The sequence below is a fragment of the Nuphar pumila genome, chromosome 1, assembly GCF_984573655.1.
Source record: "Nuphar pumila chromosome 1, dmNupPumi1.hap1.1, whole genome shotgun sequence".
In the NCBI taxonomy this organism is placed as follows: Eukaryota; Viridiplantae; Streptophyta; class Magnoliopsida; order Nymphaeales; family Nymphaeaceae; genus Nuphar; species Nuphar pumila.
In genome coordinates this window covers 112,551,259-112,575,835 of record NC_143249.1, presented here as the reverse complement: position 1 = coordinate 112,575,835, position 24,577 = coordinate 112,551,259, and the positions used below count along the sequence as shown (strand labels likewise).

The 24,577-nt window shown below is 37.6% G+C and overlaps 1 pseudogene; it reads left to right on the top strand.

Moving 5' to 3' along the window:
• The first annotated feature begins 16,485 nt into the window (after window positions 1-16,485).
• LOC149849095 (uncharacterized) lies at window positions 16,486-21,003 on the top strand (annotated as a pseudogene).
• The last annotated feature ends 3,574 nt before the right edge of the window (window positions 21,004-24,577 follow it).

The following is a 24,577-nucleotide window of genomic DNA, read 5'->3' as shown; positions in this document are numbered from 1 at the left end:
ATTTTCAAAAAGAGCATACATCCTTGCATTGCACAAGCATGATTCTCTGTGCATTTAGACTTAGAATAAATTCTTAGATAATCTTATAGCAAAACAAAAGGCATGAATTCGACCCTTGGTTCGATTACCCCTGGTAAAGGCGCCAGGAACGGTCGAACCTCGTACCGACGAGCGAATCCCGTCTCCCAGTTTTCCCACAAATATTTCAAAACGGAGGCGAGTTATTTTCTTAAATATCTTCAAAATTAAGGTCAAGTGAGACCCCGCAAAAGAGTTCCTCTTCTCTTCTTTTCTTTTGTTTTCTCTTCTCTCTTTCTGTCTGTCTTTTATTTTCTCCCTTTAAAAATGAAGAAATAGAGGTTGGAAAGGAAAATAGAAGGAAGAGAGAGAATATTACGAGAGGAAAAATTTTGCGATGATCACAATGGTGTAACCCTCAGTGACTTGTCATTACTACGACAATTGTTTTGACAGGAGTTGTAGCGTCCTTTGGCCTCCAGTCACTCAGAGTCAGGGAGGTCGAGGTTGCCTTTTTAGGGTCTCACTTATGCAGTAGTATGGATTGCAATCCTTGCCTATGCGAGTGTTTTCTCTCAGTTGTGTACTGCTTGCATGAGGTTGACTCAGTCTGTAGCTTCCCCGATTACCACACTAGAATTGAATAACAGACGCCAGGTGCATGTCTCACAGAATGCGAGGTTTCCTTCGTGTACCCGAAGGAGTAATCAGAAGAACTTAAAGACTAACCAAACAGCTGACTTACAGTAGTTACTACTGTACTTGTTCTGTAGACTTTACTTCAGTTACTTTACTCGTTTCAGTTGTGGCTTAGTTACTTTGTTGTTCAGCACTTGTTACAGTCTGCTACTGCTTTTAGTACTTGCTCTACAATTACTTCAGCTTGTTACTTTTCAGTTGACTAGTACTTGCCACTTTCGCACTTACCTGACACAGGCACTTGTTAGTTTTGTTCCTGCTTTACTCGTCAGAATTGTTATATATATATATCTGCTTGTGGTTGTTTCTTCACCACCTCGCAAGAGGCCTAACCCTGTTTTATGGGAATGTAGGTGACGAACAGGTATAGTGCGGATGCGATGATACGCGGTGGAGGCTCAGAGGACCCACACTTGTTCTGCAGATCCTGCGCCTTTTGGGTTTTGGGTGTTGTTGGGATGTATTCCCTATTTTGGACTTTTTGTACTCTTATTTTTGTAAACATTTAAACTGTTGGGTTGTATGCCCTTTTTACGTTGTGGTTACACTTTGGTTACACTGTTTAAATTGTTGCACTCACCTATGGTGGCTGCACAGACTCGCGATTTTGTTGTTTTTCTAGCACCTTGCTTTTCGCTGTTTTCTAGTTAAACCCTTTAAAAAAAAATCACAGAAAATCCTAAGTTTTTCCAAAATCGAGGTTTGGGGTGCCACATCCTACATTCGGAGACCCGATGTAAGAGCGCCTCATTACGAGATTAAGGCCAGTATCATTCAGATGCTCCCATCCTTCTACGGCCTTAGTCATGAGGATCCCTATACACACTTAGATGAATTCCTCGAAATCTGTTCTACAGTGAAGATACAGAATTTCGATGACGATGCTTTGAGATTGACCCTGTTCCCGTTCTCATTGAAGGACAAGGCCAAGTATTGGCTAAAGTCCTTAGATTCTGGTTTGACTTTTTCAATGGTTATTTTAATACATTATTTTCAATAAAAGCATTTGGAAAATCGTCAACCAAAGATAATAAAAACCGACTTTCCACAGATGTGGCGAGTACGGGTCGAATCCACAGGGAACGGGATACATTCTAAATTAAATCTAAAACATCAATTTATTATTATCACAAAGGTTTACAACTATGTTAATATTACAATTCTAATTAAATAACAATCTAAAAATGAAAATGAACTAAAACAAGTTGCTAAGTCTTCTCCAGATCGCCAGAGGTAATTCTATCTTTTCGTCACACGTGCATCTGCACTTCGCATTGTAAATACATCTGTAGATCTATTTCTAACTTATCAACCTAAATCCGGACATCCGACGAATGGAGAGGTAGTGGGGAGCGGTAAGCTCCGAAACATTCATTTCCCAGGTTGTGAATGATGCTGCTATCCTTGTCTATGGTTGCACGGTGCTGGAGATGTTGCTCAAGAGGGCAATGCCGACGATGGAGGATGATCCAAGCCTACCTTGGTTGGAGGAGGAAACCAGCAAGAAGAGACCAGTCTTCTTCGTGATGCACACAACACACCACGAAGAAGAAGCACCCCTCAATGGCTGCTTCACCTGCACAACAAAACCACAGTGAGATATTAGCATAAAAATGGAGGCTGGAGAAGGGAATGAATCGAAAGTGATAAAGAATGAAGTGCGATGGGGAAGACGATGATGGATAGGGGCGAGGATGCCATGGACGGATGAAAGAACAAGAGCAGGAGGGCTGGAGAAGACGAAGGGGAGGAGAAGGTGTCTCCTGGTTGGCACAATTCCCAAAGCAAGAACAAGTTTTAGGGTTTTATAAACACCCCAAATTTTCACTCACCTTCTTGACATCGCCCTAAATCATCACATTTCAATCCTCCAGAAGCAATGAAGGGCAAAATGGTCATTTTCTAAGATTGAATCTTGCAGAAAGTCCTAAATTCCGTTCTCGAGTCTCAAAATTTCTATATTTAGGTTCAGAGACATCTTCAAACTGCAAATTTTCAAAATCTTATTCCTGACAAGAAATTAGAATTTTCAATTCTAGATTCAGAATAACATTTCATAGAACATGTCTTTGCATAGCATTGCATTAACATTTTATATTATTTCACTGCACAGCATGTCATTTCGAGGTCCAGAAACACTCGATTTCAAAAATTCTCAATCCAGATTCGAGTTTTAACTCTTTTCGAAATTAATTTCAAAACCCTGGGTTTTGAAAATTGCCAATCTTTCCCATTTTACCCCCAGGACTTTTTACAAAAGCTTTTCTCAAGAAAATAATCTACATATTTGGATATTGATTTTAAAGATTTTATCTCAAAACTTTTTACAAAAAGACAAACAAAGTTTTATCTCATATTATAAAAATTCCAAAAAAAAAAAAAGTTATTTCTTCTGTTTTTATTTTCAAAAAAATGGAGCGGGACCCGCCTTTGAACTAGAATCATACTCAGATTCCCAGGTAAGTTTCTTATTTTCAAGCGGGACCCACCTAGAGATCGCCCCAATTTGCAAATTCTTCTTTTTAATTTCTTAATGTTATTTATTTATTTATTTATTTTAGTTAGTGGGCCCACACACATGTGGCACCCCACTTGAAAATAAAAGATTTGCCAAAACAAAATAAAACTTTATTTTTCAAAAGGATTTTAAAAGTGGGCTGAGGTGGCATTTCCATAAAAGCCTCTCATTTATTTCACTATTCATTTTATTTCTTTTTATTTATTTGTTTGCATAAGATTTTTTTAAAAGGAAGCAGCCTTAAATGGCACAGCCGAACTTCCCTAAAGAAAAAAACAAATAAATTTCATTTTACCTAGAACTTAGGTAAATGAAATGAAATATTTGAAAAAAACACAAGATGCGCCCTTTTGAAAATGGCAGCATTGAAGTTTCAATTTGAAAATTTTTTCAAAAACCATAACTGAAACTCAAAACAAGAAACTGCGATTTTTTTTCTTTTGGAAAGAGGTTGAAGGTCTTTAAAAGACCCAACCATTGATCGAGAGAAGGGGGAGGGATTTGATTTCTCTTGTCTTTTTGGTTTTTCGCAGGAACCTTCATCCCATCTTGTGAAGCCGCTGCTTCTCATCCTTCTTCAGCCCAGCCGCAAGAGAGCCAACGTGTCCATCCTCTTCTTCAGCCCAGCCGCAGGAGAGCTAACGTGTCCATCCTCTTCTTCAGCCCAGCCAACTGCTGTCCATCTCCATCTACTTCAGCCCAGCCGCAAGGGATATAGCAGATCCAGCAGAAGACGCAGGCTGCTCCCCATCTTCCTTCAGCCCAGCAGAGGTCCAGTAGGAAACCGCCCCTTTCCTTCAGTCCAACCATCATTTTCCCCCATTTCTGTCAGCCCAACAGCAGAAAAACGATTTTCATTTGCTCTCTGCAAGTCATTTGGAACAGAGGATTACAAGGTAATACATGGTTGTAGGTTGTTTTTGTTTCATTCTGTGTCATTAAATCAAAATCTGGTTGCAGAACGTTAATTGGACTTGATGTAAGATGAAGGGTTGTTTAAAGGCATCACTTTAAGCATGAGAGGCATTTCCTTTGCATATTCCATATCATTTGATTCCTAAGAGTGACTACTCCATAACGATTGCTTAGGGTCTGCGTTTGAATACTTAATAGGTTTCAAAATGCCATATACCTGTTGTCATTGTCCCTTTGTATATTTGTCTTTACATTTGGTAATTATCTCTTAATGCCTCTACATCAGCTGCTAAAAGAAAAGTCATTTTTCTTCATGGTTTGTGAGTTTCATCAGATAAATTTTGTTGACATTATCATCTCCAAACTGCTGGAAATTAAACAGTCTACAGTAAGTCTGAAACTCAGTTAAGTTTAATAGAATTTGTGTATTACCTATATGTATATCACAATAGGTGAAAGCAATCATTTCGCAGGGAATGATCTGTAATCAATGACTCATCTGAGTGATGTTCCATTTGTTATCCACGTGCTCTACATCTCTCAATAGCTTCATCATTTTCTTTCTCTAGTTACAGCTGCTTATGCTAACATCATCAGCCTTGAATCCTGATTAAGATGTTATTTTGTTCTGAAAATCTGAGTTATGTAATGACTCGTATGATGTTAGGCTAATAAACAATGAGTAGGCCTAGTAAGTGTGAATTATCCGGAATAGAGATGGGTATATAATTTACTGTGCATCAACAGATCTGGACTGTTTTTTTTGGATTTTGCAGAAAGCTGTCTATTGTGACTAATCCACCTTGCTGTCATGATGTTCTGTTTTTCTGATAAGATCGACTTCCACCATACAAGTGTTGTATATCAATATATACAACACCTAATCCTGTGTATCTGTAAACAGCCGCAAGAATGATATCATGTAATTGTTTCATCCATTAACAAAACTCCATAACAGGGGCTGCATGTCCTGTGTACTATCCCTCCAGCCCATCGTTATGACATTTTTTTTTAGAGCCCAACTCCACTGATTTCCCTATGCTTGCTGTAACAGTTAACATCTTCATCATGCATAGTAACGTTCATATTCCATGCCCATTTTAATTTAGCATTTCATGTTATTGTGCAAACTTATGACAGCCTACTTTTTCTGCAAAATTCGGGTTACCCTTACCTTTGCATTCAATGTTCAAAGCTGCTGGTTGTATACTAACATGTCTTTCATGTATGTATTGACAAGTAGTCATCTTCTGCACCTATAGTTCCACTTGTAGCATTACCTCCACATTTTCCTTTATCGTCATTAAAATTTCCACAACATCTTCACATCTCCATTATGATTTTCACAGCCATTTCACAATATTCTTGAAACAGCTCAGGGTGCTTCCACAGTACATTTCCTGCACCTTGCATATGTTATGTATTTACCCATCTCTTCTTCTGCAGGTACCCAGTCTTGATAATCGGCTATATTCATGAATGGATATATCCATATCCATTCATGATCTCTATACCATCTTTTGCATGCTTTGTTATTGATATATAGGGAAGCTCCATACCGGATTTTACTGAGAAATATGTTATAATTTGGGAATTACGGATTTGTGAAATCACCTACAGAAACTGTATATACCCTGTATTTTCTGATTTTGCCCATTATATATGGAATTTCAATTCCTTTGTGTATTTTCTCATTATATGTATATATCTATATATATATATATATCTATGTACATCTACATATATATATATATACATATACATGTATATATATATATGTATATATATATATACTTTTGTATATACATGTGGATCCCTTCATGTACACTTGTTTCCATATATGAGCATTCATGTAGCTATTTTCTCATATAAATACACCTCCATTGTTACATGTCATTTAGCACAAATTTTAGCATTTTGATATATATATATATCTTCGTTATACATGTTCTATATATGCCCATTTCCTTGTGTATCTTGTATATCCCTTCCTTGTACTAATTCTCATTTTGCAGGAGAATCTGGAGGATGCTGATTCTTTTATATCATGTTTTTTTTTTTATTTCATTTATTTCTGACTTATGTCAGAGATGTAACAATCAAACTTGGAATAATATTTACTTTTACTGCTTAGATTAGGATGCATCTCATGTAGTTTGATTCCTGCAATATCCTGATTCTATGATTCATATATCTCAATTTTCAAAATTCACTGTGGATGAACACGAATGGCACATGCACCAACTCTTAGAGAGTTGATGAACTCGGTGGAGTCCATATTTGCGGCCCTAGTCGGAATATGGACGAGACCCAGATCCATCATCTTTCTACTAGTCACACTGAGCCTACACTCTTAGGCTATCTTAAAAATGCACATCATGTTTCCAATTTTTCAAAATATTGTGAATTAACTCAAATAAACTTTGAACATATTCATGGCCACAGTCAGAATATGTGAAGGATTTACTTTGGCTTAATACACATTTTTCCAACAAATTTCTCAAAAAAAAAAAAAAAAAATCTTCTCAAAGTTCATTCATTCATTCAAATCATCTGCATCATGACATCATCTGCTTTTCTCATGATTTTCTCAAGAAAATTTCATTCTTTAAAAAAAAATCGATTCCTCAAGAAACTATGAAGATTCTCGAAGATTGGATTTCCCAAGTCAAAGTTTTCTCGTGATTTTCCCTGAAAATGTTATTTTCTTAAGATTCATTTAAAAAAAAAAGAAGGAATTTCTCATCTTTCTCAAGAATCAAAGTTGATTTTCAAATATTTCAAAGACAAGATTCTCAGGTTTTCAATTTTCTAAGTTTTGATTTTCCATCTCCAAAGAACTTTCCTATAAACTTTCCATCATTTTCCTAAGAAAATTTTCAAAGTCAGAGTTTTCCTGGTAAATATTTTATTTTTCAAATATTCATCTTTTCTCAAGAGCCTTCTCCATTTTCCCAGGACTTTCATCTATTCATGATTTTCCCAAAACTTCATAAACTTTCTGGTGATTTCCAAATCCTTTCATCTGAGTTTCCTGAGAGATTGATTTTCTGAGAAATGCTTTTCAACTCCAAATATTTTCTAAGCATACATCATCTTTTTCCAACTTACATTTTACAAAATCTCATGGCACATGCCTGAATTTTCGGTGCATTTAGGATAGAACACAATTTCGATACTTTTATTAAGTCATGCACAATTTTGGTCCTTGGTTCGATTACCCCTGTTAAAGGCGGTAGGAACGGTCGAACCTCTTACCGACAGGTCGAGCCCCATCCCATGGATTTTTCCGCTATTTTCAAAACGGAGACGAGTATTTCAAAACAATTTCCAAAATCCGGTCAAGTTTGAATCGCGAAAGCATTTTTTTCTCTCTTTCACAAAGAAGGGAAGACGAAAAAAAAAATTGCGACGATAACAGGTTTTAAAACTCGATTTTATAGACTTTAACCCATATTTTGGTTATTTCCCAAAAAAGGATTAAAATAGAAATATATGTTAGGCGCCTATTTTGGAGGGGTTTTCAGCACTTCTTTTCCAAATTCGAGTTTGAGGTGGATCATGGAGTTTTGGCCCAGATCCAAGGCCCAAATGGTCGTTTGGATCTATTTCTGACCCGCTTCGCCCCGAGGTCTGGCCCAATGCACTGTAAATGCGATATCTCTCTCGTTTTAAGTCCGATTTGAACGAAATTCGAACCGTAGCTCAATGACATCTATATGCATCTAAGTGTGGGTTATAAACCTATAAATGATGCATTTATGCAATAATATTATATTATATTTACGTATAATTTACGCACCATCAAATACCCTCATGCTAGAATAATTGCTAGTCCCTAGCAATATACCCTACCCTTGCGATGAAGATATGGACTACCCGAATAAAATACAAACTTTATTAAAAAACTAACTCACTTTTGTAGGAATCACGGTTGCATTTAGCACATGCAACAAGCCCTTTAAACCCTTGGGTTACCCCAGTGGACGAGCAAGGTCTCATGAGGGTTTGCAGAGATGCTACCCACAAACATCCGAAATCATGCAGAAATTTATATTTTTCTTCTAAAATACTAGGCAATTCCATAAATCAAATTTAGCAGACATTTCATGTAATTTTTCACTTCTTAGAACATAATTAGAAATTTTATGCCTCCACGGTAAAATTTTCCTTTCACTCTTCTAAAAATCGCAGTTATCTATGATTGTTTATCAGAAAATCGTGTATTATCATGCTATTGTTCATTTTTCATCACTTGTGTATTTTTCTGCACAGTCTTTCATTCTACTTCTAAGTAATGACTTTTTCTTTTCATTTAAGCTCTCATTTTCTTTTTCATTGCATTTTTAATTTTTCTACTTTTTCAATTCTATTTTTTTCTTTTCTTTTCATTTGATAGCTTGCGTGTGGTCTGCTTTTGTGCCTTGTGCAATGTTAATGCCTTCTTATACCACTATCTGTATTTTAAAGATACTAACTAGACACAAAAATGACTTCCTTCATTTACCTTTTCGACTCGAGATTCAGACACTTCAACTTGTATCTGGTCTCAGCTTCCGAGGCTCACAAAGCTTTCCTTCTCCTTTTCGGGTGGAATGCAAACGCATTAACTAGCTTCTGCACTCATCTTACTCGGGATTGTGAAATCATCCAAACAACCTAACGCAAACTATTTTACTTTAAGCTCGAGCTTTTTCTAATATTTTTCATTTACTTAGTAGTTTATTTCAAACTGTGCTTACTTCTACTTTATGATTCAAAATTAGCTTTCGCATTCAGATACAGTATTTTCTTTGAACTTCACATAAATACTCACTCTTTTTAACTTTGTTCAGAAAAAAATTTCCTCATGGGGCTTCTAAAAGTTTCTAACATGTCTGATTATGTCAACAACATTCATATATGCTAAAAAAATTTCTGAAACACCTAATTTATGAGTTTTAGCTACCAAAACATGATAAACAAGATAAAATAGTGTGTATCTACTGAACCATCCCCCCATGCTTGAATAACACTGTCCCTAGTGGCATGCAGAGATATAAACTTGTAATGTAGATGCACACTAAAACAATAATTCAGATACGGGAGAAAGGATAGATACAACCTGGTATGCTCGAGCCTCTGAAGCTGATGATTGACTTGATTTTGCACCACCACTATGCATATACGAATGCATAGTTTTCTGCTGATCTGGTCAATGGTCTGCTCCTGAAGGTGTGCTCTATGTCTGGTACTTGGACTCATGCATTGAAGCATCAGATGGAACGGTGTTCATGCATGACAACAATGAAATCCAAAACAAAAGTTAGAACAAAACACATAAACAAATAACTATTTTATTTCTAGTATAAATATAATACACCCTAAATAACAATTAATTAACACCTAAAACAACTAAACTATGTCAGAATTACTCTATATGACGAAAGTAGCAAACCTAAATCTAAATCTAAATCAATAAATTTAGCAAATATAGAGAATCACAAGCTATGTTCTCTAAACTCACCTGCCTAATCGCTCCTGGATTCCTGAAATTCAGTGAATCATAGGAAACAACATACGAATCTTATATCTGCTAATCTATGTTAAATCCTACCTACTAAAACAAATAAAAACAACTAACTAAACACATATTAATAAACTGAAATCTCAGAAATAACAGAATATAATCGCCGTTCCTCGGCAACGGCGCCAAAATTTGGTTTGACTTTTTCAATGGTTATTTTAACAGATTATTTTCAATAAAAGCATTTGAAAAATCGTCAACCAAAGATAACAAAAACCGACTTTCCACAGATGTGGCGAGTACAGGTCGAATCCACAGGGAACGGGATACATTCTGAATTAAATCTAAAACATCAATTTATTAATATCACAAAGGTTTACAACTATGTTAATATTACAATTCTAATTAAATAACAATCTAAAAATGAAAATGAACTAAAACAAGTTGCTAAGTCTTCTCCAGATCGCCAGGGGTAATTCTGTCTTTTCATCACACGTGCATCTGCACTTTGCATTGTAAATACATCTGTAGATCTGTTTCTAACTTATCAACCTAAATTCGGACGTCCAACGAATGGAGAGGTAGTGGGGAGCGGTTCAAGCTCTGAAAAATTCATTTCCCAGGTTTTGAATGCTGCTGCTATCCTTGTCTATAGCTGCACGGTGCTGGAGCTGCTGCTCAAGAGGGCAATGCCGACGATGGAGGACGATCCGAGCCTACCTCGGTTGGGGAAGGAAACGAGCAAGAAGAGACCGGTCTTCTTCGTGATGCAGACAACACACCACGAAGAAGAAGCACCCCTCAATGGCTGCACAGCAAAACCACAGTGAGGTATCAGCACGAAAATGGAGGTTGGAGAAGGGAATGAATCGAAAGTGATAAAGAATGAAGTGCGATGGGGAAGACGATGATGGATAGGGGCGAGGATGCCATGGACAGATGGAAGAACAAAAGGAGGAGGGCTGGAGAAGACGGATAAGAGGAGAAGGCATCTCCTGGTCGGTGCGATTTCCAAAGCAAGCACAAGTTTTAGGGTTTTAAAACTCAATTTTATAGACTTTAACCCATATTTTGGTTATTTCCCAAAAAAGGATTAAAAGAGAAATATATGCTAGGCACCTATTTTGGAGGGGTTTTCAGCACTTCTTTTCCAAATTCGAGTTTGAGGTGGATCTTGGAGTTTTGGCCCAGATCCAAGGCCCAAATGGCCGTTTGGATCTATTTCTGACCCGCTTCGCCCCGAGGTCTGGCCCAATGCACTGTAAATGCGATATCTCTCTCGTTTTAAGTCTGATTCGAATGAAATTAGAACCATAGCTCAATGACATCTATATGCATCTAAGTGTGGGTTATAAACCTATAAATGATGCATGTATGCAATAATATAATATTATATTTACGTATAATCTATGCATCATCAGATTCCATAGAAATAGGGTCCTGGGATCAGTTGCAACAGGAGTTCCTGAGAAAATACTTTCCCATAGGTAGGACGAACTAGTAGAGGCGAGCCATCACTAGCTTTTCAGAGCTAGACGGTGAGCAATTTCATGAGACCTGGGCTAGAATGAAGGATCTCCTTAGGAAGTGTCCCCATCATCAGGTGCCGAGATGACAACTGGTGCAGAGTTTTTACGATGGATTGTCTGACAGGAACTGTCAGATGATCGATTCTTCTTGCGGATGGACATTCATGTTGAAGAGTGAAGATGAAGCATGGAGATTGTTTGACACATTAGCAGAAAATTCCCGCCATCATGCTTCTAGCTCTCAGTCTGATAGAACCACACCCAGCATTCCTAAGAAAGGTGGCGTTCTCGAGATTGGTCCATCTACTGCATTATAATGCAAAGTGGATATGATTGCACAGAAGTTGGATCAACTTCTCGTGGGCCCATCTCCCAGTAATCAAGTGTGTACTCTCTGTGCCAATTCGGCACATTCGATCACTGAGTGCCCTTCGGCAGCTCAGTACCCTAAATTTGTGCAAGAGCAAGTTCAGGCCGCTCAGGGTTACGCCAGACCCCCGAATAATCCATATTCATCTACATATAACCCGAGGTGGCATAACCATCCTAACTTTTCATGGAAGAATCCCCAGCCTTCTACTCAGCTCATTCCCTCTCAGCGTGCTTGGCCGCCATCATTCACTTAGACATTGTTATCATCGCAAAATTTTTAACTTTTTGCAAATCAAACTGACTTTTGAAAAAGATTTTGAAAATAACTCGCCTCCGTTTTTAAAATGCGGGAAAATTCCGTAGAATGGGACTCGCCTGTCGGTACGAGGTTCAACCGTTCCTGCCACCTTTAACAGGGGTAATTGAACCAAGGATCAATCTTATGCTCTACTCTATTTAACTTGTCTAAATCATATTCTAATTTCTAAATGCACATAGAATCAGGCATGTGCTATGAATTTTCAGAAAATGCACATTTGAAAACATGATGTTTGCTTTGAATGATTGAAATATTTAGAAAATGTAAATCTTGAAAATGATATCACATGGAAAATCATGAATTAGGATTTGAAAGCACTTCTGAGAGAAGTGAAAATCGATTTCTGAAGATTTATAAGGATTTTGTGAAAATCGATTCTAATAAATGTGAAATAACTTTGGAGAACTTGATTTCTTTGAATTCAAACTTTGAAATTGAAAATATAACTTAGAAAAATCGAATTTGGAACTTGGGAAATACTTGAAATATCATTGGCAAATCAATATTTTGAGAAAATTGATTTTTAAATAAGACTTAGGAAATTTTTGAGAAAAATAAACTTCTTTGAATTGAAATTTGAATTGGAATTGGCAAATGCATGAAATGAATGAATATGGATTTGAGAAATTGAGAAATACTTTTTGTATTTTTGAGAAATGCAGTGCATTTTGAAGTTAGCCTAAGAGTGTAGGCTGAATGTGGCCAATGTGAAGATCATAAATCTAAGTATCATTCATATTCTGACTATGGCCATAAATACAAATTCCACCAAGTTTATAAACTTCATAGAAGCTAGTGCATGTGCCATTCGTGTAGACCATAGTGAGTTTGAATATGCATGAATCATCATCCAGCACACATTAACATTACAAAAGAAAATAAACTATATGCAATGCAACCTAAGCTAAACAGGAAATGTAAATTCTTATTCCAAAGTTTAATTACAAATTACATCACTATTGAAATTTAAATACATGAAAAATAAAGTCTTCAATGTACCTGCAAATCTGGAAAACTTGGTTAATGAATATATGTTGGCTTTTCTAGATTTATCCAACAATATCAGGAAATTGTTGGATTTTGCTAGATATAAGCCTCTTCCTTGATTCCCTTAAATAAAAATGATAAAGTATGAAATAAAATTGAATAAATATGAAAGAGAAAATATGGAATTTCGAAATTAGGGTAAAAATGACCAAAATACCCCTAATAACAAGACTATGGCCTTGAAGTTAGGGTTTTTAGAAAGATATTTTGATAAAATGCAAATTTTGAAATTTTAATGGAATAAACTCAAACCAAATATGCTATGACATGATTAAAAATATGAAATTAGGGCTAGGGATTTCGAAATTTAGGTCAAATGACCAAATTGCCCCCGATAGCAAGACTATGGCCTTGAAATCAGGGTTTTTAGAAATGGATTTTGGTCAAAACTTAGGTTTTATGCACTAAATGAAATCAAATGAGCACAAAATTAAACCTAAAGCATCCTAATATGATTATGAACATGATTAAACCCTAAAAATATATGCTTATGCACGAAAATCCAATAACATCACAAATTTTGTGATTTTTGCAGTGTTTTTGGATCTTTCAGGAACCCGGTTTTGCAATTTGCTTAATTCAGCCATCAAATGGATTCCAAAATCCATACAAAATTGGTACCTGTACTTGTTATAACCCTAATGTCAAATTGGAATTATAAAAATAATTTTTTGACATTAAATTAATCCGAAAATTGCATTAAACCCTAAAAATATGCTATTTTTGACCTAATTCACCAACCAGTCTCAGTCCAAGACCTGAACCAGGGGTCAAATCTCCATGGAAATTTATGAAATTTTACAGAGACTAACTAGGAAGGAAAACAGAGATTTCCCAATTTACAGATCGTAAAAATCATCTTCGGTTAGGGAGAAACCTATCCGGCAATCTGAGCTAAAATATATCACTTTTAACAGGGATTAAAACAGCTGTTTCAGATTGAAAATACAAACATAAATAGCAATCCTAAACAAAAATATTTGAAATTTTAGTAGTGAACAGTAGACAAAAAAATAATAATACTCATTTTTTACAGATCATGAATCGGATCTGTGGTTTGGGATTTATGACTAACACAAATCTGATTAGGGTTTTGGTAAACCCTAATGAGTTTTAAATTTAAAAACAGATTCTCTGAAAGGGGAAAAATACTAAATAGTGATCAAAAAATCCTAAAATTTCACATAAGAAAGATATACTCAATGTGAATTCATAGCACTTTACAGATCTAAAATCGGATATAAGATGAGAGAAATATCATAACAGCAAGTTACCTTCTTGATTTTAACCATGATTTTAAAGCTTTAAAAACCCGATTTGATGTCTGATTTTTTTGACAGGGTTCCCGAGATCCAAAACCTCTGATTTTTCTACAGTAACTCAATAACTCATGCATGCATCACATATAAAAAAATCAGAAATAAACAATGAGTGCTTCCATCCGAAATAACATCATCTTTACTGTTCTAAACCTAGAACACACAGAAATTTAAGAAACTTGAAAAACCATGCATTAACTAATGTAAATAAATAAAATAAACCATAAAACAATAAATAAAACTTATTTTTTTACTATAGAACGTAAAACAAACATGAATAAACCATGAAAATAAATTAAAAACAGGGAATCAATGGCTGGAATTTGATATCACCTTTAAAACATAGATTTAACCCATTAAAAAGGGTAAATCATATATTTTATTGGTTAATAATGCAAAGAATCATGTTAAAATCAATTCTAATGGATTAAAATCTCTGTAAATCATCCAAAACAGGGTTAGATCACCTTCTTGGAGTGTTCTTGCTGATTCTTGATGGTTCTTGAGGTTGAATCCATGGTTTAATCCATGAAGGGGATGACACCAATGGCTAAAATTGATTTAAAACATGAAAAAGTATTAAATAAAACTAAAAAATATTAAAAATATTACCTTGGTGCTTGCAGCTGCAATGGAAGAAGGTGGAGGTGCTGGAGAGGAGAGAGAGGCCACGAAAATTTGAGAGAAAAGAGCCCCCCTTAGGTCCCTTTTTATAGTTTTTCAAAAAGTCACTTAATTAGGGTTAATTAAGAGGTTTTTCATTTTTTAGGACTCTTTCTAATAAATCCACTAAAGGCAACGATTTTTTGTGGTTTTCTAACCTAGGTGGGACTCTAATTAATCCCTAATTAGCCCCTAACTAAACCTAGAAAACCCCCAAATGTGATGCCACTTGGCATCTTTCACATTTGGGTTTTTAAAACACCTTTAAAAACATTTAAAAACACTAGTTTTAAAAACTAATTTTCAAAATGAGTTTTCAAAATGGTTTTGACTCTTCTAAACCTCTAACACTAACCAAGACATCAACTAACCCTAGTCTAGCCCTGATTTACTCGAATATGGCGCCACCCTGAGTGAGCCCTACTTGAGTTTTTCAAAAAGTGATTTTAAAACTTGAAATTGAAGGAGTTTTCAAAAGATTTTCAAAAGTAAACTTAAAATTAGGATTTTTGAAATGGCATAAGGTCCTAACTGAGTTAGAATTCCTCTGGATATGGTGCCAACTGAGTGGGCCCACATCGAGTTTTGGAAATTTTGAAATAAACACTGAAAATGGCTTTGAAAAGGGGTTAAAATTGACATTTGAAATTCAAGATCTTTGAAAATAGGGTCTCAAGCGAACTGGAACTCCGGGTTAGAGTCTTGAACCCTTAGGACTCTGAGTTTTTAGATTTTAAAAGCTAAATGAAAGAATTTTCAAAAGATTTTATCAAGAAATGATGAAATAAGTCAGAAAACACAGTCAGGGTTAGACTCCTAACTCGACCGAACTCTAAAATAGAGTCCTGAACTAACTGGACTCTGTGAAATGACCTAGATTTCGAAAACAAACGAAAAAGATTGAGAATGGAAGTAAAACAAACTTAAAAAACAGACTTCTGACCGGATTAGGACTCTGAGACAAGAGTCCTGATCGGACTGAAACTTTCAAAAATTTGAGAAATTTGATGAATAGAGGCATTCAGAAGCGACACCATCTAAATGGGTCTCATCTGTGAATTGAAATCGATTAAAGTTTGAATTTGAAAGGAATCCAGATTGTTTTCTGAGAAAATATTTCGAAATATAAAGTCCTGGGGTTGGAAAATGACAAAGTATTGAATAAAAACCCAGGTTTTGAAATTGATTTTGAAATAAAGCTTTAAAATTCAAATCTGGATTGAATGTTTTGAAATAGGAGTGCTAGATCTCAAGAATGAGATGCAATGTCATGCAATGCTATGCAATGCGATGAAATGATATGCCGAATACATGCAATGATCTGTAATGACTTATGAAATGGACAAACACTGGATGAGGGTGAAAATTTGGGGTGTTTACAGACATTTCAGAGGCCGAGCTTTCCTCAGAACACTCCTTTTTCTCGTCAGCTGTCACAAGATTCTGCTCAGCAGACTTCTTTCGAGGAGAGACTTCTCTAAGCATTCCAAGAGGTGAAAACCTCTAATCAGAATGCCTTCGAGAAGTGTAGTCAGATATTGAGCTCTCATACTCAGTCCATCGCGAAGTTAGAATCGCAGATGAGGCAGTTAGCAGAAGTGATAAGTCGGAGACCTGAGGGAAGTTTGTCGAGTCAGGCAATGATGAACCCAAAGGGCAAGGAATCAATGACGGGGGGCCTGTACATCACCAAATCTCAGCAACAGGCCAAAGCTGTTATGGCCCTTAGGAGTGGACGTGAGTATCACGTCGAGAGTAGAGAGAGGACAGATGAGCCAGAATCGAGCATACCATCTTCTGCGGCTCAGTCCTCTACCCCAGTTCAGAAGCAGGATAGGAGTGAGCCTTCGCACAAAGAGGAGGACCCCCAGATGTATATTCTAAAACCACCCTATCCCAAAGCATTAGAATCTCCTGTTGGCAGAGGAAAGCAAAGCACGAAGGTCCAGGACATGCTCGAGATCTTCAAGCATGTACAGATCAACCTGCCATTGCAAGATGTCATTCAGCAGGTGCCGGCTTATGCCAAATTCCTTAAGGAACTCTGTACCCAGAAGAGGAAATTTAGAGAAAGAGTTCCTACCAAGGTCCATTTGACCGAGCAGGTGAGTTCAGTGCTTCAGCACAAAACTCTACCAAAGCTCAAGGACCCTGGAGCCCCGATCATCGCATGTACCATAGGAAATATCCGCATAGAACGTGCTTTGCTCGACCTTGGAGCAAGCGTGAACATCTTGCCCGAATATTTCTATGATTCATTTGGGCTAGGGGAAATGAGATCGACCCCGATTACACTTCAGCTAGCAGATCGGTCTGTTAAGGTATCGAGAGGTGTCTTGGAGGATGTGCTAGTTAAAGTGGATGAGTTCTACTTTCCGGTCGATTTCATTATCCTTGACATGGAAGGAATTGATAGCCAGCACCAGACTCCGATTATTCTGGGCAGACCATTCTTGGCGACAGTCAATGCATGCATCAATTGCAGAACTGGAGCCATGGACTTGTCGTTTGGCAACTGAAAGGTTCGGCTGAACATTTTCAATGGCGCGATGGGTCCAGTGGGAGATATGGAGTGCTTCCAGGTTGATATAGCACAGGATTTAGTAGAAGCACAACCAGAGTTGTATATGACAGAGGATTCCCTTGATATGTATTATACAGGAGATGATAGTTGTAGAGTTAGTGTAGATGTGTCGTTAGTTTCTTCAGGATCCCCTCCTTGGAGAGGGAGCATTGAGCCTCTTCCACCACTTGCTGAGACCCCAGCCAAATCTTCGATAGAGTCTCCCCCACAACTTGAGCTGAAACCCTTATCGGATTCACTTAAGTATGCATACCTCGGAGTTGGTGAGACTCTGCCTGTGATCATCTCGTCACTGCTCATAGAGGAGCAGGAACAGAGACTGATAGACATTTTGCGAGAGCACAAGGCAGTGATTGGCTGGGGAATTGCAGATTTGAAAGGGATTGATCCTTCATTCTGTATGCATCGGATTTATTGTGATGAAGAAGCCAAGCCGGTGCGTGACATGCAAAGAAGATTAAATCCTAATATGAAAGAAGTGGTGAAAAATGAGGTGGTCAAGTGGTTGGATTCTGGGATCATATACCCCATTTCTGATAGCTAGTGGGTCAGTTTGATTCAGGTTGTGCCGAAAAAATCTGGACTCACTGTGGTGAAGAACAAAAAGGGGGAGAGCATTCCGATGAAGACCACCACACGGTGGCGAGTTTGTATTGATCACAGGAAGCTGAATGCGGCAACAAGGAAGGATCACTTCCCGTTGCCATTCATTGATCAGATCTTGGAAAGACTCGCAGGACAGAGCTACTACTGTTTCATGGACGGATATTCTGGATATAATCAAGTAGTTGTCCATCCTAACGACCAGGAGAAAACCATATTTACCTGTCTGTATGGCACTTTTGCGTTTAGACGAATGCCATTTGGGCTCTGTAATGCCCGACAACTTTTCATAGGTGCATGTTAGCTATTTTCTCCGACATGGTAGATGATGTCATGGAAGTTTTCATGGACGACTTTTCTGTGTATGGCTCTTCCTTTGAGGATTGCCTCCAGAAACTTACTCGAGTACTGAGTAGGTGTATGGAGACAAACCTAGTTTTGAGTTGGGAGAAGAGTCACTTTATGGTCCAAGAGGGGATTGTGCTTGGACACAGTGTGTCCAAAAGAGGGATAGAGGTTGATCGAGCGAAGGTTGAGTCAATTTCATGATTGACTCCACCCACCACTGTTAGGCAGGTACGGTCATTTTTAGGGCATGCTGGATTTTACAAGCGGTTCATTAAAGATTTTAGCAAAATGTCTCGACCGCTCTACTCATTATTGGAAAAGGATCAGCCCTTTGAGTTTGGTGATGACTGCATGAAGGCCTTTGAGATACTCAAAGAGGCCTTGACCACTGCACCCATTTTGAGACCTCCGAATTGGATGCTTCCATTCGAGATTATATGCGATGCTTCCGACTATGCGATGGGGGCCATTTTAGGACAAAGGGTTGACAAGAAGCCTTATGTGATATACTATGCAAGCAAAACTCTGTCCGATGCTCAAATGAACTACACCACGACAGAGAAGGAACTACTCGTAGTAGTATTCGCTTTGGATAAGTTTAGGTCCTATCTTCTCGGTTCGAAGGTGGTTGTCTATTCTGATCATGCTGCATTGAAGTACCTTCTTAGCAAGAAAGACACCAAACCGAGACTCATCCGATGGGTCCTGCTACTACAGGAGTTTGATCTCGAGATTCGAGATAAGAAGAGAAGTGAGAACGTAGTAGCAGACCATCTCTCTAGACTGATCGTGGAGACAGAGACCGATCAATGATTCTTTCCCCGATGAGCAGATTATGACCGTTGGAACATCACAGTTACCCTGGTTCATGGATATTATGAACTATCTGGTTTCGAGGCAGATACCTGAGCATTGGAATAAGAATGAGCGAGAGCGATTCTTATCACAGGTGAGACAGTACTATTAGGATGAACTAGAATTATTCAAATATTGCGCAGACCAGATCATTAGAAGGTGCATCCCGGAGGAGGAGTATGAGTCCATCCTCAGATTTTGTCATTTGTTAGCCTATGGAGGGCATTTTAGTAGTAGGAAGACAGCTGCAAAGGTTTTGCAGTCTGGAGTTTATTGGCCCACACTCCACAGAGATGCACATGAGTTTTGCAAAAAGTGCATTCGTTGTCAACAAACCGGGAATATGTCCAAGAGGGACATGATGCCCTTGCTCCCGATTTTGATTGTTGAGATTTTTGATGTTTGGGGCATAGATTTTATGGGCCCATTCCTGCCATCGTTCGACAATTTATATATCTTAGTGGCGGTTGATTATGTGTCTAAATGGGTCGAGGTTGTGGCAACCAAGACCAATGATCACAGAGTTGTGCTCAAGTTCATCAAGCACAATATTTTCAGTCGTTTTGGTGTGCCACGTGCGATGATAAGTGATGGTGGAAAGCATTTCAGGAATGTACAGATAGCTTCTCTTCTGAGAAAGTATTCTGTCAATCATTGGTTCACCACTCCTTATCATCCGCAGACTAGTGGACAGGTCGAGGTTTCTAATAAGGAAATTAAGCGGATTTTAGAAAAGACAGTTCGCCCGGATCACAAGGATTGGTCCCAGAGCTTAGATGATGCTCTTTGGGCATATAGGACTACGTTTAAAACTCCCATTGGCATGTCCCCGTATCGTCTTGTTTTTTAGAAAGCGTGCCACCTCCCTGTCGAGCTGAAACACAGAGCATACTGGGCAATCAAGAAGTTTAATTTCGACCTCACCCAGACTGGCAAAGAGCGATCATTGCAGCTCACTGAGTTAGAAGAGCTCAGGAATGATGCATATGAGAATGCCAAGTTATATAAAGCTCGCACTAAGGCTTTTTATGATAAACATTTTATCAGAAAAGTGTTTGAGCCGGATCAGAAAGTTTGGTTGTTCAATTCTCGTTTGCATCTATTCCTAGGTAAATTAAGGTCAAGATGGGACGGACCTTACATTGTGAAAGAAGTATTCCCGCACGGGGCAGTGACATTATTTGACCCACAGACCAGAGGCACATTCAAGGTGAATGGGCAAAGACTGAAGCCCTACATATCAGATACCTTACAGGCCGGTGAGTATGAGGTCTGGGATCTCACGAAGGAATAAGATCTGAGCGGAAGAATGTATCATATGTAGATAGTAGAATTAGTTTGTTTTTCAGTTTAGTAGTTGTTTTTGTTCAATCATCTGATTTCATATGAACTTACACTTGTTCTGATTCATGCAGGTTTATCTAATATTCAATGTGTGAGGATTAGTTACCAGGTGCAGGGCACATCTTTCAAAGCAGACCAGATTAGTAGAAAACTATACATTCGTATATGCATAGTGGTGGTGCAAAGTCCAGTCAATCGCCAGCTTCAGAGGTCCGACACATATCAGGTTGTATCTATCCTTTCTCCTGCATTTATTTTATTATTATTTAGTGTGCATCTGCAGTGCATGTCTGTTGCTCAAGAGGGCAATGCAAACGATGGAGGACGATCCGAGCCTACCTCGGTTGGGGGAGGAAACCAGTAAGAAGAGACCGGTCTTCTTCGTGATGCAGACAACACACCACGAAGAAGAAGCACCCCTCAATGGTTGCTTCACCTGCACAGCAAAACCACAATAAGGTATCAGCATGAAAATGGAGGCTGAAGAAGGGAATGAATCGAAAGTGATAAAGAATGAAGTGTGATGGGGAAGACGATGACGAATAGGGGTGAGGATGCCATGGACGGATGGAAGAACAAGAGCAGGAGGGCTGGAGAAGACAGAGGGGAGGAGAAGGCATCTCTTGGTTGGCACAATTCCCAAAGCAAGAACAAGTTTTAGGGTTTTATAAACACCCCCAAATTTTCACTCACCTTCTTGACATCGCCCTCAATCATCACATTTCAATCCTCCGAAAGCAATGAAGGGCAAAATGGTCATTTTCCAAGATTGAATCTTGCAGAAAGTACTAAATTCCATTCTCGAGTTTCAAAATTTCTATATTTAGGTTCAAAGATATCTTCAAACTGCAAATTTTCAAAATCCTATTCCTGATAAGAAATTAGAATTTCCAATTCTAGATTCAGAATGACATTTCATAGAACATGTCTTTGCATAGCATTGCATGAACATTTTATATTATTTCACTGCACAGCATGTCATTTCGAGGTCCAGAAACTCTCGATTTCAAAAATTCTCAATCCAGATTCGAGTTTTAACTCTTTTCAAAATTAATTTCAAAACCCTGGGTTTTCAAAATTGCCAATCTTTCCCATTTTACCCCCAGGACTTTTTACAAAAGCTTTTCTCAGGAAAATAATCTGGATATTTGGATATTGATTTTAAAGATTTCATCTCAAAACTTTTTACAAAAAGATTTTAAATCTGTTTACAAAATTTCTATATTTTCTTTATCCATATTTTTGCCCTAAAAAACCAATTTTTTTCCAAATTCTTGAAAACAAACAAAGTTTTATCTCGTATTATAAAAATTCCAAAAAAAAAAAAGTTATTTCTTCTGTTTTTATTTTCAAATAAATGGAGTGGGACCCGCCTTTGAACTAGAATCATACTCAGATTCCCAGGTAAGTTTCTTATTTTCAAGCGGGACCCACCCAGAGATCGCCCCAATAAGCAAATTCTTCTTTTTAATTTCTTAATGTTATTTATTTATTTATTTATTTTAGTTAGTGGGCCCACACACATGTGGCACCCCACTTGAAAATAAAAGATTTGCCAAAACAAAATAAAACTTTATTTTTCAAAAGGATTTTAAAAGTGGGTTGAGGTGGCATTTCCATAAAAGCCTCTCATTTATTTCACTATTCATTTTATTTCTTTTTATTTATTTGTTTGCATAAGATTTTTTTAAAAGGAAGCAGCCTTAAATGGCACAGCCGAACTTCCCTAAAGAAGAAAACAAATAAATTTCATTTTACCTAGAACTTAGGTAAATGAAATGAAATATTTGAAAAAAACACAAGATGCGCCCTTTTGAAAATGGCAGCATTGAAGTTTCAATTTGAAAAAAATTTCAAAAACCCTAACTGAAACTCAAAACAAGAAACTACGATTTTTTTTTCTTTTGGAAAGAGGCTGAAGGTCTTTAAAAGACCCAGCCATTGATCGAGAGAAGGGGGAGGGATTTGATTTCTCTTGTCTTTTCGGTTTTTCGCAGGAACCTTCATCCCATCTCGTGAAGCCGCTGCTTCTCATCCTTCTTCAGCCCAGCTGCAAGGGAGCCAACATGTCCATCCTCTTCTTCAGCCCAGCGGCAGGAGAGCTAACATGTCCATCCTCTTCTTCAGCCCAGCCAACTGTTGTCCATCTCCATCTACTTCAGCCCAGCCGCAGGGGATATAGCAGATCCAGCAGAAGACGCAGGCTGCTCCCCATCTTCCTTCAATCCAGCATAGGTCCAGCAGGAAACCGCCCCTTTCCTTCAGTCCAGCCATCGTTTTCCCCCATTTCTGTCAGCCCAGCAGCAGAAAAACGATTTTCATTTGCTCTCTGCAAGTCATTTGGAACAGGGGATGACAAGGTAATACATGGTTGTAGGTTGTTTTCGTTTCATTCTGTGTCATTAAATCAAAATCTAGTTGCACAACGTTAATTGGACTTGATGTAAGATGAAGGGTTGTTTAAAGGCATCACTTTCAGCATGAGAGGCATTTCCTTTGCATATTCCATATCATTTGATTCCTAAGAGTGACTACTCCATAACGATTGCTTAGGGTCTGCGTTTGAATACTTAATAGGTTTCAAAATGCCATATACCTGTTGTCATTGTCCCTTTGTATATTTGTCTTCACATTTGGTAATTATCTCTTAATGCCTCTACATCAGCTGCTAAAAGAAAAGTCATTTTTCTTCATGGTTTGTGAGTTTCATCAGATAAATTTTGTTGACATTATCATCTCCAAATTGCTGGAAATTAAACAGTCTACAGTAAGTCTGAAACTCAGTTAAGTTTAATAGAATTTGTGTATTACCTATATGTATATCACAATAGGTGAAAGCAATCATTTCGCAGGGAATGATCTGTAATCAATGATTCATCTGAGTGATGTTCCATTTGTTATCCACGTGCTCTACATCTCTCAATAGCTTCATCATTTTCTTTCTCTAGTTACAGCTGCTTATGCTAACATCATCAGCCATGAATCCTGATTAAGATGTCATTTTGTTCTGAAAATCTGAGTTATGTAATGACTCGTATGATGTTAGGCTAATAAACAATGAGTAGGCCTAGTAAGTGTGAATTATCCGAAATAGAGATGGGTATATAATTTATGTGCATCTCCAGATCTGGACTGTTTTTTTTGGATTTTGCAGAAAGCTGTCTATTGTGACTAATCCACCTTGCTGCCATGATGTTCTGTTTTTCTGATAAGATCGACTTCCACCATACAAGTGCTGTATATCAATATATACAGCACCTAATCCTGTGTATCTGTAAACTGCCGCAAGAATGATATCATGTAATTGTTTCATCCATTAACAAAACTCCATAACAGGGGCTGCATGTCCTGTGTACTATCCCTCCAGCCCATCGTTATGACATTTTTTTTAGAGCCCAACTCCACTGATTTCCCTATGCTTGTTGTAACAGTTAACATCTTCATCATGCATAGTAACGTTCATATTCCATGGCCATTTTAATTTAGCATTTCATGTTATTATGCAAACTTATGACAGTCTACTTTTTATGCAAAATTCGGGTTACCCTTACCTTTGCATTCAATGTTCAAAGCTGCTGGCTGTATACTAACATGTCTTTCATGTATGTATTGACAAGTAGTCATCTCCTGCACCTATATTTCCACTTGTAGCATTACCTGCACATTTTCCTTTATCCTCATTACACTTTCCACAGCATCTTCACATCTCCATTATGATTTTCACAGCCTTTTCACAATATTCTTGAAACAGCCCAGGGTGCTTCCACAGTACATTTCCTGCACCTTGCATATGTTATGTATTTACCCATCTCTTCTTCTGCAGGTACCCAATCTTGATAATCGGCTATATTCATGAATGGATATATCCATATCCATTCATGATCTCTATACCATCTTTTGCATGCTTTGTTATTGATATATAGGGAAGCTCGATACCG